General features: G+C 37.8%; 1 long non-coding RNA gene across 2 annotated transcripts; it reads right to left on the bottom strand.

Moving 5' to 3' along the window:
- Window positions 1-1,088: 1,088 nt before the first annotated feature.
- LOC309809115 lies at window positions 1,089-19,062 on the bottom strand. Of its 2 annotated transcripts, XR_014294809.1 has the most exons (4): window positions 18,967-19,062; window positions 15,675-15,799; window positions 14,590-14,672; window positions 1,089-1,719 (listed from the first exon to the last, which is right to left on the bottom strand). It is a non-coding gene; the product is annotated as an uncharacterized lncRNA (long non-coding RNA). The 2 variants fall into 2 exon arrangements; XR_014294808.1 differs by lacking the exon at window positions 15,675-15,799.
- Window positions 19,063-20,636: the final 1,574 nt, after the last annotated feature.

The raw sequence follows: 20,636 nt of genomic DNA on the forward strand, positions 1-20,636 counted from the left end.
AGATAAATAACAAATAAATTTTAGTGTAAATATGTCCCATGCATTATTTGGGACACATGCTAAAAAATCACTTGTTTGTGTGATACTCAAACTTAACAGTGTCTTTTGTGTTATCTGCCAACCCTAAGCATAATGGGATTTTCTAATAGACCTGAGGAAGAGGGTTGGCTGTCAGAGTTAAGGGTACTAGGACCAGATGCCCCACTAAGAAACATGAAACACAGCACTTAAGGGCTATAGTTACCATTGGTGAGACTGGATTCGATACCAATACACGAGATAGTAGAGCTGGTGGGGGTGGGTGGCAGAGGCAGGAAGAAGAACAGAAAAGATGGAGAGATCGACATATATACAATAATATGTATAAAATAGATAACTAACAAGAACCTGCTGTATAAAAAATAAATAAATTAAATTAAAATTTAAAAAATAAAATAAAATGATAAGGAAGGTTTTGCCATGGTCAAAAAAAAAAAAAAAAAGAAAGAAAAATGATGGAGCTTCTGCCCCTCTGTGCTCATGCTCAGGAAGGTGACCTCACGCAACATTCCAGGGACCTGTGTGGGGTTGGTGCTGAGGTCCTGGGAGCAGCGGCCAAGGGACTCACCTGGGAATTCTGGCCTTGGACAGTAGAGTGATTCCAGACCTTACCTTTCAGGTGGAAAGTTTAGCTCTTGCAGCTAGATGGAGCTAGGGCAGGCTGAATGGTCTGATGTACAAATAATATCACATTTTAAATTCAGCAAGGGATTATTATTATTCTCACATCATGCTTGATATTTCACCAGTATAAAATCAGGGTCAAAAACACTGGCTTTCTAGTCACACTGACCTGAGTTTTAATCCTGGCTCCACCCTCTAGCCGTAAGATTTTTTTTTTTTTTTCTTTTTGCGGTATGCGGGCCTCTCACTGTTGTGGCCTCTCCCGTTGCGGAGCACAGGCTCCGGACGCGCAGGCCCAGCGGCCATGGCTCACGGGCCCAGCCGCTCCGCGGCATATGGGATCCTCCCAGACCGGGGCACGAACCCGTATCCCCTGCATCGGCAGGCGGACTCTCAACCACTGCGCCACCAGGGAGGCCCTAGCCGTAAGATTTTGATCAAGTTGTGTGAACTCCCTGAATTCTGTAAAATAAAGGTAATATCACTATTTCACAGGGATGCTGGGAGGATCAAATAAGTCATTTCTAAATTCTTGACACGGTGTCTGTCATAGAGTAAAATCTCAGTAAAGAGCATCTACATGCCATTATAAACTTTTCTGAAGGTCAAATTCTTAATCTGAACTGAATATACACAAGAAGCCCTGTTCTAGTCGTGGACTTAATGGTATTCATTGACAATCTCTGATGAAAAATCCATAGCAAGTGTTAAGATTGGCCCTTAATTATTATCATCCTAATAGGGTAAAGAAACCATTAGAGTCCAGTGATTAACCTTTCTATTACTTAAGTTATAACCCCATAAATACTGATGAGAAAAAGCTTCTCTGATTAACTAAATGCATGAGGTCCAACCAAAGAAAATCCTTCGACTCAATATAGGTATTTGTATTGACCAAAATGAGCTATTTCATTGATTCTTCAATCACATATGTCCAAATGTGAGCACTGCCCGCCCATGTCATTGTCACTCTCCAGACGCTTCTTGGATTCTGATAGTCAGCACACGTAGAACAGTGGTTCTCATCTTCGCTGTACTGAAGCATCATCTGGAAGGCTTAAAAAAAAAAAAAAAGAAAAAAGCATTTTTCAATTATTTAATTCTTTAAAAAAATTTTTCAATTTTTTAATTCTTTAATTCAGACCAATTTAATTAGAATCTTGGGGTAAGGCATGAACACCACTATGTTTTAAAACCTTTCTAACTGGTTGTAACAAGGAGCCAGTTTGAAAATATTAGGTAGAGGAAAGAACATGAGTTTTTGAGCCACACCAACTTAGGTTCAAACCCAGGTCTCTGTGTTTATTAGCTGTGTTGCCTTGTACAATTTACTAGTTTCTCACAGCATCAGTCCTCTTAATGAGAAAAAATTGAAACACTTAATCTCTTAAGGATACATGAAGTTACTACAAAAATGATTGTTACCATCTGAGGTTTGTATAGAAAAAGATGGTCTTGTTTAGATATCTCCAGCCAACCAGAGCATTTCTTTCCTTCCATTCACAAAGACTGGCAAATTATAGGGATTCAGCTGGGAATTTGGGCCTTGGACAGCAAAGCAATTACCTTTCGGATCCTTAGCTTTCAGGTGGAAAGTTTAGCTCCTGTGGCTAGATGGAACTAGGGCAGGTTGAGTGGCATGATGTACAAATGTTCTCACATTTTAAACTTCAATGAGGGATTATTATTATTCTCATATCAGGTTTGATATTTCACCAGTATAAAAGCAAGATCAAAAACAAAACATCAAAATAGTTATGTAAGAGATACAAAGCATGAGGATGATTTGATTTCCTGTTTCTGAATTGAAGATGAAGACTACATGGCAAGGAATGTGGGCATCCTATAGGAGCTAAGGGTGGTTCTGGATGATAGCAAGCAAGGGAATAGGACTTCAGGCCTACCATAGCAAGAAGCCATGTGGCTGACAGGATCTTGGTGCTCTGGTCAGATGTCAGGCCTGAGCCTCTGAGGTGGGAGAGCCAAGTTCAGGACATTTGTCCACCAGAGACCTCCCGGCACCACATAATATCAAATGGCAAAAGCTCTCCCAGACATCTCCATCTCAATGCTAAGACCCAGCTCCACTCAAAGACCAGCGAGCTACAGTGCTGGACACCCTATGCCAAACAACTAGCAAGACAGGAACACAACCCCACCCATTAGCAGAGAGGCTTCCCCAAATCATAAGTTCACAGACACCCCAAAACACACCATCAGATGCAGTCCTTCCCACCAGAAAGACAAGATACAACTTCATCCATCAGAATACAGGCACCAGTCCCCTCCACCAGGAAGCCTACACAACCCACTGAACCAACCTTACCCACTGGAGGCAGATGCCAAAAGCAACGGGAACTACGAACCTGCCACCTGCGAAAAGGAGACCCCAAGCACAATAAGTTAAGCAAAATGAGATGACAGAGAAATACACAGCAAATGAAGGAGCAAGGTAAAAACCCACCAGACCAAACAAATGAAGAGGAAATAGGCCATCTACCTGAAAAAGTATTCAGAGTAATGATAGTAAAGATGATCCAAAATCTTGGAAATACAGTGGAGAAAATACAAGAAACATTTAACAAGGACCTAGAAGAACTAAAGAGCAAACAAACAATGATGAACAACACAATACATGAAATTTAAAATTCTCTAGAAGGAATGAATAGCAGAATAACTGAGGCAGAAGAAAGGATAAGTGACCTGGAAGATAAAATATTGGAAATAACTACCACAGAGCAGAATAAAGAAAAAGAATGAAAAGAATTGAGGACAGTCTCAGAGACCTCTGGGACAACATTAAATGCAGTAACATTCGAATTATAGGGGTCCCAGAGCAGAAGAGAAAAAGAAAGGGACTGAGAAAATATTTGAAGAGATTATAGTTGAAAACTTCCCGAATATGGGAAAGGAAATAGTCAATCAAGTCCAAGAAGCACAGAGTCCCATACAGGATATATACAAGGAGAAACATGCCAAGAAACATATTAATCAAACTATCAAAAATTAAATACAAAGAAAAAATATTAAAAGCAACAAGGGAAAAGCAACAAATAATATACAAGAGAATCCCCATAAGGTTAACAGCTGATCTTTCAACAGAAACTCTGCAAGCCAGAAGGGAGTGGCAGGACATATTTAAAATGATGAAAGGGAAGAACCTGCAACCAAGATTACTCCACCCAGGAAGGATCTCATTCAGATTTGACAGAGAAATTAAACTCTTACAGACAAGTAAAGGCTAAGAGAATTCAGCACTACCAAACCAGCTTTACAACAAATGCTAGAGGAACTTCTCTAGGCAGGAAACACAAGAGAAGGAAAAGACCTAGAAAAACAAACACAAAACAATTAAGAAAATGGTAATAGGAACATACATATCAACAATCACCTTAAATGTAAATGGATTAAATGCTGCAACCAAAAGCCATAGACTGGCTGAATGGATACAAAAACAAGACCCATATATATGCTGTCTACAAGAGACCCACTTCAGACCTAGGGACACATACAGACTGAAAGTGAGGGGATGGAAAAAGATATTCCATGCAAATGGAAATCAAAAGAAAGCTGGAGTAGCAATTCTCATATCAGACAAAATAGACTTTAAAATAAAGACTATTAGAAGAGACAAAGAAGGACACTACATAATGATAAAGGGATCAATCCAAGAAGAAGATATAACAATTGTAAATATTTATGCACCCAACATAGGAGCACCTCAATACATGAGGCAAATGCTAACACTCATAAAATGGAAATTGACAGTAACAATAGGGGACTTTAACACCCCACTTTCACCAATGGAGAGATCATCCAAAATGAAAATAAATAAGGAAACACAAGCTTTAAATGATACATTAAACAAGATGGACTTAATTGATATTTATAGGACATTCCGTCCAAAAACAACAGAATACACTTTCTTCTCAAGTGCTCATGCAACATTCTCCAGGATAGATCATATCTTGGGTCACAAATCAAGCCTTGGTAAATTTAAGATAATTGAAATCATATCAGGTGACTTTTCTGACCACAATGCTATGAGACTAGATATCAATTACAGGAAAAAAATCTGCAAATAATACACACACATAGAGGCTAAACAATACACTACTAAATAACCAAGAGATCACAGCAGAAGTCAAAGAGGAAATCAAAAAATACCTAGAAATAAATGACAATGAAAACACGACGTATATGTGTAGTTATTATAATTCTTCAGTATTTGTCTTTCTTGACTTTCATTTTTTATTGTGTGCTTGGAATCTGGTTTTGGCTGCAAAAAATTTTTATATTTGTAATATATATATTTTGCTTTGTTATCCTGGCACTTTCCAGAACAATCTCTGAAACCTGGACCTGAAGAGCTAAATATTTTGATAACAAAATTTTAATAAAGGAAATTTAAATTTGTTTCACCACACTATTATTATTACCTCCTTATCCTCCCTGCCTTTGGAATTGCCACAGAAGAATTTCTGTTGTGCCATGCTTTCTGAAGAGCTTCCACTTTCTTCTCTTAATCCCAAATTTCCAGATTTGGAGATTGATTCTCATACTTACTATTTTATTTCATGGTATTCTCCCTTGCTAAAATTACTGTATAATATAGGTTTATTTTTAAATTTGTTATCAATTTTGTTGTCAGAATATGTTTACAATTCTCCTTGTAGCCCTTGAGGTTCTGGTGACAAACAAAATTGTCACATAATCAGGGTTAGAAATCCTATTTCCAACTGTCTTAAAGATAAATGGATGTAATGGTTGTAAACGGATTTGATAGACAAAAATCTTAGAAACTAGTACTATAATATAAATTATAAATAATACAGTTAAAATATAATTTCCCCTTTTATCAAATATAACCATATTTATGGTAAAACTATTATTAATCAAGTAACATGAGATGTAGCACAAATTATTATACCAAGTCATTTTGATAATTTCCAAATCTTTTATTGGTTTTCAAAACTTAGTGTTATCTTTCGATTCATTTGGCTTTCATGGCTTTGCTGGTGTGTTTGACATGGCTGTCACTAGCTAAATAGAAACCTCATCTAAGCCATAATTTAACATAAAAAAGTGCATCAAACTCCTCCATTGGCTTCTCCATTAAGCAGATTGCCATTAAGTGTCAAAGAGAAGAGAATTTTCTTAATATTAAGGATATTGCCCATGGGACTGAGTCTTACCGCCTTAAATTTTTTCTCATTTTAGGTATGTTTTTATAATATTTTTAAAAGAAACAGTTAATGTTTCATTGATTATTATTATTTTAATGCATTGATTTGTACGTTTTCCAAAAAGTTGTTTTCCCATTTTGGCAGATAAAGATTTTGCCAAGAATTAGGAATATAATTCCCGATTGTAAAGATCCTCTCATATCAAACCCGCTTTTAAAAAATCCATTAAATATCTCATGACTGTGTCTTGCTCAGTTTTTTTAAATAAAATGTTTAATTTGGAATAATTTTTGATTTGCAGGATAGTTGCAATGATAGTACAGAAGTTCTCATATACTCTTCACCCAGTTTACCTTAATGTTAACTTTTTACATAACCATTGTTCGTTTGTCAAAAACAAGAAATTAACGTTGGTAAAACACTATTTACTAAACTATAGACTTTATTTGGATTTCACCAGTAAAACTCAAGTCCCCACCACTACCAATTCCATATCCCTCAATAAAGGTAACTACTATTATTAGTTCAGTTTTTGTGCATATTATATACATATAGATAGACCTACAGAAATACAGAGTTTTGTTTTTGTTTTATGGTTGTGTTGTTTGATTTTCTTTTCCACAAAAACGTTATCGTGTTCTTCAAGTTTTCTTCACTCAAAGACATGTTATTGTGATTTTCCCTGGTAATATGTCTTGCTTTGATGTCTATCTGATATCAATATAGGCACGTTAACTTCCTCTTGATTAGAATTAGCATGATATAACTTGTTTCATCATTTTATTTTTAACTTATCTATACAATAACTTTATATGTAAAGCAGTTTCCTTTAGCTGTGTCTTGTTTTAATACGCAATCTGACAATCTCTGTCTTTAATTGGGGTGTTCAGACCATTTATATTTAATGCAATTATTGATAGAGTTGCATTTAAATCTATAAACTTGCCAGTTACTAGTCTCATCTGCTTTTTATTCCTTTGTCCATCTTTTTCTGCCTTCTACTGGATTTTTTTAATTATTCAATTTGATTTACATTCTATGCTTATAAACGATACTTCTTTTTCAATTTTTCTGGTGGTTGCTGTAAGGCTTACAATATACATTTTTAACTTGTCACAGTTTATCTTTAAATTATATTACACCACTTCCAGTATAATATTAGAGCCTTAAGCAGCATACACCCTTTTTCTCCTTTCCATTCTTCATGCTATTTTTGTCATATATTTCAATTCTACATAAATCATAACTTCATAATAAATTGTTACTCTTTTTGCTTTTGACTAGGTGTCAGCAAACTATGACGTGTAAGCCAGTCACATTTTTCTGTAAATAAATTGTTATGATATTACTGCCCACTCATTCATTTACACATTGCCCATGTCTGCTTTCATGCTATAGCATCAGACTTGAATAGTTACAACAGAGACCGTTATGGCCTTCAAGTCTAAAGTATTTACTGTCTGGTCCTTTAAGAAAAAGTTTGCTAACTCCTATCTTAGACAATTATCTTTTAAGTTGATTAAAATTAAGAAGAAATGTTTTTTATATTTGCTCTTATTTTTACCCTTTTTTATCCTTTACTTTTTTTTAACACTTTACTTCTTTATGTAGATCTAAATTTTTTATTGAAGTATAGTTGATTTACAATATTATATTAGTTTCAGGTGTACAGCATAGTGATTCAGTATTTTTTACAGATTATACTCTATTAAAATTTATTACAAGATAATGGCTATAATTCCATGTGCTATACAATATATCCTTGTTGCTTATCTATCGTGTACACAGTAGTTTGTATCTCTTAATCTCATACCCCTATCTTGACCCTCTCCCCTTTCCTCTCCCTACTGGTAACCAATAGTTTGTTTTCTATATGTGTGAGTCTGTTTCTGTTTTGCTGTATACATTTGTTTGTTTTTCCACATATGAGTGATATCATATAGCATTTTTCTTTATCTGACATTTCACTAAGCATTATATTCTCTAGGTCCACCATGTTGCTGCAAATGGCAGAATTTCATTCTTTTTTATGGCTGAGTAATATCCCAGCCATATATATATATATATATTGCAATATATATATATTGCCATATATATTGCATCTGCTTCATCCATTCATCTGTTGATGAACACTTGGGTTGTTTCCATATCTTGGCAACTATAAATAATACTGCTATGATCATTGAGGTGCATGTATCTTTCCCAATTAGTGTTTTCATTTTTTCCAGATGTATCCCCAGGAGTGGAGTTGCTGAATCATACGTCAGTTCTGTTTTTAGATTTTTGAGGAAGCTCCATATTGTTTTCTACAGTGACTGCACCAACTTAAATTCCCACTAACAATATACAAGGGTTCCCTTTTCTCCACATCCTCACTGACATTTGTTATTTGTAGATTTTTTTATTATAATCATTCTGACAGGTGTGAGGTGATATCTCATTATTGTTTTGATTTGTATTTCTCTAATAATTAGCAATGTTAAGCATCTTTTCATGTACCTGTTGGCCATCTGTATGTCTTCTTTGGAATCCATTCAGGTCTTCTACCCATTTTTTTATTGGTTTTTTTTTTATATTGAGTTATATGAACTGTTTATATATTTTGGATATTAACCCCTTGTCAGTCATATCATTTGCAAATATTTCTCCCATTCCATAGGTTGTCTTTTTGTTTTGTTGATAGTTTCCTTTGCTGTGTAAAAGATTTTACATTTAATTAGGTCCCATTTGTTTATTTTTGCTTTTATTTATTTTGCCTTAGGAGACAGATCCAAAAAAACTATTGCTATGATTTATGTCAGAGTGTTCTGCCTATGTTCTCATCTAGGATTTTTTTTTAATCCTTTGCTTTTTTTAACACTTTACTTCTTATGTAGATCTAAAATTTTTTAATCTTTACTTCTTTAAGTCAATACAACATCCTATCTGGTACTGTGTAATTTTCATTCTACCTAAAGAACTTCCTGTAACATTTCTTGTACTAAAAGACTACTGACAATGAATGTTCTTAGTTTTTGCTTATCTGAAAAAAATCTTTATCTGACTTTCATTTTTGAAAGATATTTTTGCTGGCTATAGAATTATGGATAGGATTTTTTTTTTTCTCTTCAGCCCTTCAAAGATGTTCCTCCATTGTCTTCTAACTTGTAAAGTCTTTGACAAGAAGTCTGCTGTAATTCTTTGCTCCTCTGTGTGTAATTTTTCTTTTTTCTCTGTTTTCCTGCAATATTTTTTCCTTTATCTTTGATTTTCAGCAGTTTGACTGATGTTTCTAGAGGTGTATGTGTACTTGTGTTTATCTTTGGGTTCTTAGATCTGTGATTTGTTGTCTTTTTATTAATTTTGGAAAATTCTTGATTATTATATCTACAAATATTTCTGTTTCCCAGTTCTCTCTTTTTTCTTCTGGAACTCAAATTACATTTATGTTAGACTATTTGATATTCTACTTGAGTTTTTGGATAATCTTATCTCTTTTTTTCACAATTTTATCTCTTTGTTTTTCATCTTGGATAATTTTTATTGGCTTATCTTCAGATTCAATGATACTTTCCACAGCAGTGTCCAATCTGATTTTAAACTCATTAAAGGAATTCTTCATCTCTAATATCATGTTTTTTTATTTCATTTAACATTTTTTTTTGCGTCTCCCTCCCTCCCACCCTCCCTATCCCACCCCTCCAGGCGGTCATAAAACACCGAGCTGATCTCCCTGCGCTATGCGGCTGCTTCCCACTATCTATCTACCTTACGTTTGGTACTATATATATGTCCATGCCTCTCTTTCGCTTTGTCACAGCTTACCCTTACCCTTCCCCATATCCTCAAGTCCAAGTAAGTATCCTCAAGTAAAAAGACAGTAGAGACTGAGGTAAATAGTATTTATGTCTGAAAATGTCCACATCTCATTCTGTGCTAGACTCTAATGTAAGAGTTGAGTCACTCAAGCAAACAATTGAGCTCTTTTGGGTTTTATTCTGACCATTGCTACTATGAGTTTACTGCAGGCTTCAAATTCCTCCCACAGGCTGCTGTTACCTTGGGCTTAGTGTGAGGTCCTTAGGGCTGGAGGGTTTTTCTCAGTGTTCCTATTCCACCCTTAGCTTTTAGCAGTCTTTGCCATGTCTGCACCACAGAATAGGGTCCTTCTGCACATTCTTGCCTCTCTCCAGTAGACTACTGCTGCATGTTACTCAGTACCAGGTTCAGAGTAGGGTCAGTGGGGAAATTTTAGGTGTTGCTGTTCCAGCCTCTGTATTAAGGCCAGTCAGCCTAGGCTTTGGGGGGAATATTGAGCCAAACTCTGTCTTGTATATATGGTGTGTCTTGAGAAGCAGAGAGTTTCCTGCCCTTCCCTAGCAGTAGAAGACTTCTGCTTTGTATTGGTTCAGAATCCTAGGTCCAAGAGGTTGGTTTTCTTTTTTTTTTTTTTCCTCTTTACTATGTCAGAGGCAAGAGACATTTTCTTTTACCTTTTTCCCAGAAGCAATGGCTCTTTAGCTGGTTACTCAGGTTGGGAAAAAGAGTATCCTTCCCCACCCCTAGAAGCAGATGTGTTTTATTTCTCTCTGTCCCCCAGAGGCTTTGGAATCAAGAGTTTTTGCTGCTTAAATCCAGTGACTTAAGGCTTTTGCTTCATGTGAAGGAAGGGTACAGGAAAATGGGTGGTGTTTCATGGCTGGGTTCCCCAACAGCAACCAATCACATGCTGCAAATCTATGCCACTGAGGAGGGCTTTCCCTAGCCTCTTCTTCTATCCCCCAGTCTTTCTCATGAGCTCACAGAGAAGGCTTGTGGAGAAGAACTTGAAACTGAATATGAGCTCCCTTTTGTCTGGGGCTTTCATGTATTCTAATTTGATACGTTGATGCACACTTGCCTTTAAAAATTAGTAAAAATTTTTGCTGATTTCTTCTAACCCACTTCTACGGAGGCTACCTTTTCTGCCCATGCTCTGCCAAGGTGAAACAATTCATGTGTATTCATGTGTGCTGCCTCTGAGACTTCAGCCCTCAGATAGCTTCAAGAAAATTTATGACTGTATAGACAGTTCGACCTTCTTAGGTTTTTATTCATTGTTAGAATGGAAGTGAAATTTTCTTGTGACTTTTACATTCTAAATGAAAGCAACACTCTTGTCTTTGCGAATTTGGTAGAACATTCATATATATATATATATATATATATATATATATATATATATATATATATATAATTCTTTTTAACAGTGGCATTGAATTCTACAGTGGGGTGTATCATGGCCTAAAAAAATGTATCCCAAATGGTTCAAATAGAGAGATTTTAATGAAGGACTATTCAAAGAGGTATAGACAAGTTTAGGGGAACAAGCAACTTCCTTGATGATTCTAGTATTTGTATGTGTTCCTTAATCCCTAGATGTATGTGGAAGTGGAAACATCATAAACATAAAGCAAGTGAGCCTGCTGTAGATTGGATTTCTTTTATTTCAAGGCAGTTGTGTTAGGGTTCTCTAGAGAAACAGAACCAATAGGATATGTACATATATAGAGATTTATTTTAAAGAATTGGCTCATACATTTATGGAGGCTGGCAAATCCTAAAATCTGCAGGGTGAATTGGCAAGCTGGAAACCAAGGAGAGCTTATGGTTTTGTTCCAGCATGAGTCCAAAGTCCTGAGAACCAGGGGAACCAATAGTGTAGTTTTAATACAAAGGCTGGTAGACTCAAAACCCAGAGAGCAAATGTTTCAGAGCAAAGGCAGAAAAAAAGGCCAGTGTCCCAGTTTTAAGGCAGTCAGGCAGGAATAATTCTCTCTTGCATGGGGTCAACCTTTTTATTCTATTTAGGTCTTCTACTGATTGGATGAAGCCCATCCATATTAGAGAGGGCAATCTGCTTTACTCAGTCTAGTGATTTAAATGTTAATCTCATCCAAAAACATCCTCATAGCAAAACTCAGAATAATGTTTGATCCAATATCTGGGCACCCTATGGACCAGTCAACTTGACACATACAATTAACCATTACAGCAGGGAATAGGCCATCTGCTTATTTCAATTTATGAGGCACTTTATCTTTGAGGATTGTCATTCTTTCTAATTAAGAGCTGATGGTGATGTCCTTTTTGGGTAATATGGACATGGGTGCGTGTGTGTGTGTGTGTGTGTGTAATACATGGTATATATGCACACATACATAGCTACATATCTTTTTTACAGGAAACACAAGATCTTTGGACCAGAGAACAAACCATTTATTATTCACTGAGCATTTAGCTGTGAGCTTCAGTCAACATGGAGCAACTCAATGAGGGCTTGATGTCACTTTGTACATGCAATAGGATTGCACCATAGGAGAGGAACCCTCAAGTTTTGAAACTCAGAGCTTTTATCGGTTGCTCACGCATCTGTTTATTCTCCTTTCTAGAGAGGGAGAAAGACCTTCACTCTGGAATGTAAACAAAATCTTCTATGGAGGGGAGAGGGAAAGGTGTCTACCTTTTCTTCACTACCTTGGAATGCAAGCAAATGATGCCAGTGGAGATAAGTCTATACTTTCTCCAGAACAAAACACTGTATCTAACTTTCAAGGCACATTTTCCTTTCAAACTTTAAATGCAATGATTTTCTTTTCTGATCTCCTCAGAGTGATTATTAATTATTAAGATTTCATTTCAGTTGGCAAAATAATCTACTGTAAGGTGCCAGAGATCTTTATAAATCACAAATAAAGATAATTTTTCTCTTTAGTTGGTTTTCCTAATCCTTTTCCCCACTGATGAGCAAGAAATGTAGATGGCCTTAGAAGTTTACCTCCTCCTTTATTTCAGTAGTTTAGCTGAGAGCTGGCTTAGCTGGACTAAACCAGTATGCAGAGGGTTAGCAAAGCCTTTGGTTGATGTCAACACTCTTGGTAGGCAGGGTGTTCCCAGGGTCCAATGTGCATACTCCTGAGGGCTTCTTGTGCCTAGAGGTCCCTTGATATATTTATTGCAACTTAGAAAAATTAGATGTCCCCAACCCTTCCTAGGCTAACCTACAAATAAGTACTAGGGTATGGGGTGGGACTCATTTTTGTTCTTGGAAAGCTCTCTGACTGTTGGTCATAGCAGGCCCCACTCTAATGGGACCTTTTCCATGGTGGAGACAGAATATTCCTGCCAGGAATGTGCTGTGAAATAATTGAGGGGTTGGGGGATTGTATGCACTTTGCTACTTCTCTGTTTTTAAGTTTTTTCTCCCCATCAATATAATTTTATATCTATGCTGTGTATTGCTAGTATAACCATTACCAGACTACATGACAGTAAACAGTGCAGATCTTATATTTTGAAAGCCAGAGACAAGATCCTCTCTTTAATCTTTTTTGCCAGGACCTATTTCCAAGAGGCAGTTTCCTTGTGATCAGACAGCCTATATTCATTCTCTTCAGGTTGAAACTGCCTCGTTCCATTTATCCTAATTGGAAGTAATGAAATTACTGTTCTCTCTGATATTCTTATTGAAATACTTTGTCATTTAGCTTTCATCAGTTTTTAGAAGGTTTTGTGAGTGATATTTCATCCTTCTGACTGCCTAGTTTAATGGGATATGATTTTAAGTATAAAGTTTTTCTTCCTCGTGATTATAATTTTTGGCTATCTAGAGGAAATGTAGAAAACTGAAACACAAATCCCTGTATCATATCTCAGACTTGGTATTCTCTACAACAGAAAATATATTTAAAATACTAATGTGCTCACCAAGCAGGTGGTGTTTAATAACACTAAGAAATGTCACGATAATCATGTCTGCCCAGTGGAAAAGAGGAAGGTCTGTTTTTCATCTTATATCCCAAACTGGAAGCTACTTTTCTGTGAAGAGGGTTTATATGATTTTTCCACAGTGACAACCAGAGAAAAGGGACTAACTTAGGTTTAGTGCACCAAGACAACCTGCCCAGGACCACAGAAAACTTAGAGCAGCAGAATAGGTATTGCCAGAAACACAGAGTCTGTCAAATAGAAAGAGAGGCTAGAACCAAATCCCAGGAGCAAATGTGCAGACACATTTGCAGTATATGTGAAGAAAGCCTAGCCCTTTTAGCAGTAAGCTTCAGCTTAGGGGAGCACATAGAATAATATTCCTCTTGGGTCCCTAGCACCTAGTACAGTGACTGGGACATGGTAAGTGCTTAATAAATGCCAGTTGAATAAATAAATGAATGAATGACTAAACCTGAAAACATGGCCCAAGAGTGCCAGGCTCACTGTATTGACTCTTCGAGAGAGATTATTCCAGACTTTTTACCTCTCTTAGGCTACATGTTCGGTAGCCTCATTCTCAGTGATGTGGTAAATTTCACCATTCACCTACTCTTCCAAGTGGAACTAACCCATCATTGATTTCTCACTACTAGCCCAGGACCCAAAGTAGAAAGAACCTGGATTGCTAGCATTGTTCTAGGAAGGCTGCAGAGAGTACTGGCGGACCAGCTGGTTGGGGTGAGTTAACACAACTAAGTGATTCATGAGTAAGGCAGGAGGAACAGTCTGGACCCTGGCTATGCATCTATTTCTGTGGTAGGACCATTCTGAGACTTTAACACTCTCTTAGCAGATCATTCTCAAAGAAGGGACACTGACTATTGTTCCTGCATCCCTTCTAGGGATGTAAAAACCTTACCTGCCTCTGTCCTTACCTTGGCCTATCTATCTCAACTCACCTCATTCTTACAATATTTCAGTCAATTGTTTCCCCAGCAGTCATAGAACTCACCTATTACAGTCAGTCCAGGTTGCTTCCACGTGGACTCTTTAGAGGAACTGATTCCTGTCCGGTTCCATTAAGACTAGAAATTACTAAAAAAAAAAAAAAAAAAAAAAAAAAAAAAACAATAAAACAGATAGCAAATGAGAGTGGTGATCCAGAGGAGGGAAAATCACTGAGAGTTTGGGTGGTCAGGGAAGGCTTCATGGAAGTGATGGCCTCCACCGTGTCTTGCAGGGGGAAGGGGTGTTGGTAGGAAGAAGAAGGGTATTCAAGCCATGGAAATGGTGGGGGCAAAGGCAGGATGAGGAAGGTTGTCTTCTGAGGACAACCAGCAGACCACTGGACAGAAGATGTAGATGTGGGGCAAGGATAGTGAGTGATAAGGTAGAAAAGGTTAAGAGTGTGCAGCTCAAAAAGGGCTTCAAATTTCAGGCTAAAAGGTGAGACTTTACCTGTGAGCTAGAACATGAAATTTTCAGGTGAGTTTCACAACTAAACCAACTTCTTTGGCAAAAAGAACAGGATATAGTTAATGCATTTAGAAAAAAATAATCCCACCATCTTACCATAGCCTACAAGACCCTACATCTTCTGCCTACCTCCCCAGTTCCCTCTCTCCCCAAGGAAGGCAGTCAGCTGAGAGCCTCTTCCACAGAACTCCCAACAGCTGGAATAACAAATCCTTTACTGAAGGGCAATCAGGATGGGGTATCACATGTGGGATGGGATCACACTGCCCACTGCACACATCAGCTTCAGGACAGTGTTTGCCTTGGGCTGTGGGAAAAAGGGATGGAAGGATGTGGAACATTAGCTGGATCTTAAAAAAAATGTTTTAAAGACTAGAAGGTGATCTGAAGCAATGCTAACATCTTTTATATTTACAGATTGACTTATTGGTGTCCATTATATTATTTTCTCTACTTTTCAATATGCTTGTATACGTGGAATATTTTATAATTACAAATTTTTTAGCATTCAGTCAAACACATTTTGATCATATTTCTAAGTAGAAACTATTAGTGAGTGAGCAAAATGATTCACTCTTATAATTAATATCACAGCTACTTTTAAGGAATAAATATTCTTACCAGTTTTGACTTTTTTTAAAGGATGTACCAGGAAATCAGAGTAGTTGTTTCCAACCTTGAGTTTCATATGACTGGCATCTCTTTCCCCACAAATATTCCATGCTCCCCTGGGTGGAGCTGTATACCTAGGATGAAAAAGGGCTGCTATAGGCTGAATGTTTGTGTTCCCCGCATATTCATTTGTTGAAGCTCAAATCCCCAGTGTGATGGTATTTAGAGGTGGGAACTTTGAGAGGTAAGTAGGTTTAGATGAGGTCATGATGGTGGGGCCCCTGAAGGGATTGGTGCCCTTATAAGAAGAGGAAGACAGAGAGATCTCTCTCTTTCCATGTGAACACAAATAAGAGGTTGTGTGCACACAAGGAGGAGACAACTATCTGCAAGCCTGGAAGGAGGTCCTCACCTGGAACAGGATCTGCCAGTACCTCAATCCTGGACTTCCCATTCTCCAAAACTAGGAGAAATAAAAGTTTGTTGTTTGTCACCCTGTCTATGGCATTTTGTTATAGCAACCCAAGCAGTCTAAGACAAGGGCATTGGGGTAGAGTGGGAAAGAGGAAACACTACTTTCTTTCTCTCTCTTTTAGACACACACTATGCCTTCTGCTTTTTTTTTTTTTTTTTGCGGTACACGGGCCTCTCACTGTTGTGGCCTCTCCTGTTGCAGAGCACAGGCTCCAGACGCGCGGGCTCAGCGGCCATGGCTCACGGGCCCAGCCGCTCCGTGGAATGTGGGATCTTCCCAGACCGGGGCACGAACCCGTTTCCCCTGCATCGGCAGGTGGACTCTCAACCACTGTGCCACCAGGGAAGCCCTGCCTTCTGCTTTTTCAGTTTAAAAACCTCTTCCCTCCTCCCTGCCATCAGCCGCCTTCTTTCTTGTTCTCTTTTTTCTTCCTTCCCAATACCCATTTCTCTTGCCCTGCCCCAAACTGTGGTGATAAGTAGGTATGTTTAAGACAGGGAGGCAGGGAATACTTTGGTATTTATTCTCCCCCAACCGCCAGTACTGCCAGAAACACTGACTGTTTTCTCAGCTTACTCTCTTGTCTTAATAACCAGATTTTACTTGTCATCTTTTTTTGCCAGTTCTTAAGTTACACAGTAGGTACATTGAGTCCTGTTATATCATGCTTACTTGTGAGCTCCTTTGGTAACCACATAATTATCTTGGGGAATAATCTGTAGTTCTTAAAATGGGCCATAACAACCTGGTGTAACGGGTCATCCTTAAACTTGAGTTAAGGTTCCAGCATTAGGAAAGAGTAATATTTGGCTCTTGAGGATGCCAAGTATTTCACATACTCATTTCTGTTCATCATTGTCAGCTATTTGTTGACACACGGAGTTCATAATATTGTACAATAGAGCCTAGTACAGGGTCTTGAGCAAAAGACAATGAATTCTGACAGCTTTTAAAGAGTGACTTACAAGCTACAATCTCTTAGGAGAAGGCAGAATCCTAAAATACTTTTCTTTCCAAGTAAGTCCACAATGATTATCCCAAGTATCATAATTATATCATTAATTTATGATGATGACACTTTTAAGTCAAGTAGAGTCTCATAAATTCCACCTTAATTTGTAGGTGTAGTGTGTGTGGAGGGAGAGGGTGGTGGATGAGGAAAACATGAACAAATCTGCTGAAAAAAAAAACTCAACCAGCACAGGTGAGAATAGAATTAAATCCCATGTTTACTTTTAAAAAGGTCATTAAACCCTCATTTGAGACTAGTTGGAAATTAGTTAATTCTGCCAGCAGTTAAAGGTTTAAAGCCTAAAGCCATTTTATTTAACAGTTCAAATTAAGATGGGAGATGAGAACAAGGAAGAGGGTTTAAATACCTCCCAAGTAGATTGTGCTCTGTGTGTGTGTGTGTCTGTGTGTGTGTGTGTGTGTGTGTGTGTTGGGGGGTGGAGAAGGTAGTAGTTGACATGCAAGATGTTTATTTTATAATTTACAAGGTTGTGAAGACTTTTGAATCACTAATTGGGAGTCCAGGCATTAAATGTGGGCTTCAGTGGGATAGGGCTTAGCAGGATAGGAGATTCAGTTCATTGATGGGCCAGTAATTCAGGGTGTGAGAGATGGACGTTTTCAAGCAAGATTGGGTCCTTCAAGCCCTGGATGATCATGAAATCCTAGAATTCTGTATTCCTTGTGTTATTTGTAACAATGCAGAATCCTAAAATAAAATATCAGAAGTGGAAAGAAATTTGGTGACTGTAGGGTCCAACCTTTTGGTTTTGAATATAAAGAGACCAGGGACAAGAATGGGAACAAACTAACTCAGGATAGTTCTGGTAATTACTGCAAAGTCAGGCGTAGAAACCAAAATTGGTGATTCTCAGGCAAGTGTTCTTTCCGGTGACCCAAGATAGGTACGAGGAGGTTGCTCCTCCTATGCTGCGAGGAGAAACATAGAATACCAAGTCCATGTTCATGGCACTCCCTCAGTATCCAGCTTTCACTTCATCCCCCTCCTAACACATGCTTTCTCTCCAAACTGTAAAATGTATGTGCATACAGGAAGTACCAAAATGGAAAAAAAATTCAGAATTTCATCTTAAAATCTAGCTCGAGGCATCTACTTGGATAGACTTTTAATCTCATTATGAAGCTATAACTTGTGATCGAAGTGTATCTTAATGTGGTGATAACAGAGTAATAGTCTGATGTGATGAGATAATCTCAATTCACTATAAAACATCTGTGTGTGCTGCATTGTCTGATGCTCTCAAGTATGACTATTGCTTCTCTAGGTAGGATTCTCAGCATCTCAATTTTCTGTCTGGCTTTTAAATTGTGCCTAATTAAAGGATTTCACATTCTTTCATAATATCGCCTCCTCAAGCAGAAATAAAACAATGGAGCCACTTTTTTTTTATGAAAGACATTCTGTTAATATTTGGGTGGGTTATTCTGCCTGAAATGTGTTAATTACATTAATTAGCCTTACTTCAGAGTTGCTGGAATGAATCTGAGCTAGATCACTGTCCTTGGAAAACCTCCCTTTCCTTCTCCTTACCCTTACCCCTCGCCAGTTTCCCACCACAAAGAGACGAGGCTATTGGAAAGCCCTTGGAATTGCCATCACACACATTATTTTTGAGATGAAAGCGTAGACACTAAGAAAAATAATATTCAATAATTTTATTAATCTCATAAAGAATGATGAAGCTCACAGAATAAAAGCTCCTCAGAAAGCACGGACACATAATACAGGATTCTAATCTTAATGAGTCAAGGCCATGTTATTTTTACCCCATGCGTATTCTTTGAGTTGCTTACCTGGAAAAACGAAGAAAAGAAGAACATTCTGTGTGGTGGTAGCCCTAAGCAGGCAGGGCTCAGGGAGCTTCCAATCACCTTTATTGAAGCAGAAAATACTGTGGGCTAAACTCCCTACCCAGACATCACTATTTGTAGAAGCTAAAAAGGACCACCGATTTTTTGTGCGTGTACCCTGGCTGCTGATGGAAAACATTACAAAATCCTGAAAGAATAAAGAACTCTGCTGATGTAAACTCTGTCATCATTTCTAGGGCAGCCATGTCCTATGGACTCTGACAAGGGTCACCTCCTATTAAAGCAGGCAAGGAAAAACAACTGTGATGCCAGGGCTCTATTCAAACTTTGCAATGGTCATTGCCCTCACTCCAGCTCTCAGTGAAATGCAGAGATTGTATTTTACCCTCTTGAAGGCTCAGTGAAGCTACCTACCAGGATAGCTTCACTCAGTCTCCTATGTACATGTAAATCATTTGGGGATCCTGTTTTAAAATACAGATTCTGATTCAGTAGGTCGGGGGTAGACCTGCATCGCTAACAAGCTCCCCAAAAGCTGATGCTGTTGGTGCATAGACCATACTTTGAGCAGCAAGGGTCAATGACAATGACTTTTAAAATGTGTTGAGCGGTCTTTCCCTGGCAGTCCAGTGGTTAAGACTTTGCCTTCCAATGCAGGAGGTTCAGGGTCCATCCCTGGTTGGGGAGCTAAGATCCCACATGCCTCACAGCCAAGAAACCAAAACATAAAACAGAATCAATATTGTAACAAATTCAATAAAGACTTTAAAAATGGTCTACGTCAAAAAAATCTTAAAAAAAAAACTTAAAAGAATAAATAAAATAAAATGAAATAAAGTAATATGTGTTGATTATGACCCACTGTAAGAAATACATTTCGTATTATACATTATATTTATATATTTTATGCCATAATTTTGTACAAATGCATATTATATATGTGTGAATATAGATATAACCAAAACTGAAACAGCAGCTTCATGGAGCAACTCTTACCTTTACTAGCTGTGATATTTTCTAGACTAATTTTATTTCTGGAGTTATGTTTATTGAGTCAGAAGTTACATGAATCTACATAATGTGATAAAATTGCATAGACCTGTATATATATCCACTCAAATAAGTACATGTATTACTAAGTTTGTAATGTAATTACATGTAATGTAATCTGAATAACTCTGAGGACTGTACCAATGTCAAGTTCCTGGTTTGGATATTGTGCTCTAGTTACGTAAGATGTCAACAGAGAGCAAGGCAGTCAAGGGTGCATGGGGCCTCTCTGTATATTTCTTTGCAACATCCTGTGAATCTACCACAATTTCAAAATAAAAAGTAAAAAATAGTAAATGGATTGGGACCTGCAAAATTGGTTTCAAGGCCACTGATGCATCGGAAGAGTTTGGAAAACTCCAGGATATTGTGAACCTTGATGGGGTGCTTCCCCAGAGCAGCTGCTGTTAAGTGGGTGAGGCTGACCTGGGCCTTGGACTGGGAAGTGAATGTGGCAGTGGTATGAAAGGAATGTGAAGAGGAAGGGAGGAGCCTGGGAAGAGGCTCTCTGAGGGCCTGCTGGGCGGGAGGTGACACAGATAGTGTCTTACAAAGAGTTGGGGGGAGCCCGCAAGGGAAGGAAAATAAGAAACACTCACCAC

This window comes from Mesoplodon mirus (assembly GCF_964341445.2).
Source record: "Mesoplodon mirus genome assembly, chromosome: 8".
NCBI lineage: Eukaryota > Metazoa > Chordata > Mammalia > Artiodactyla > Ziphiidae > Mesoplodon > Mesoplodon mirus.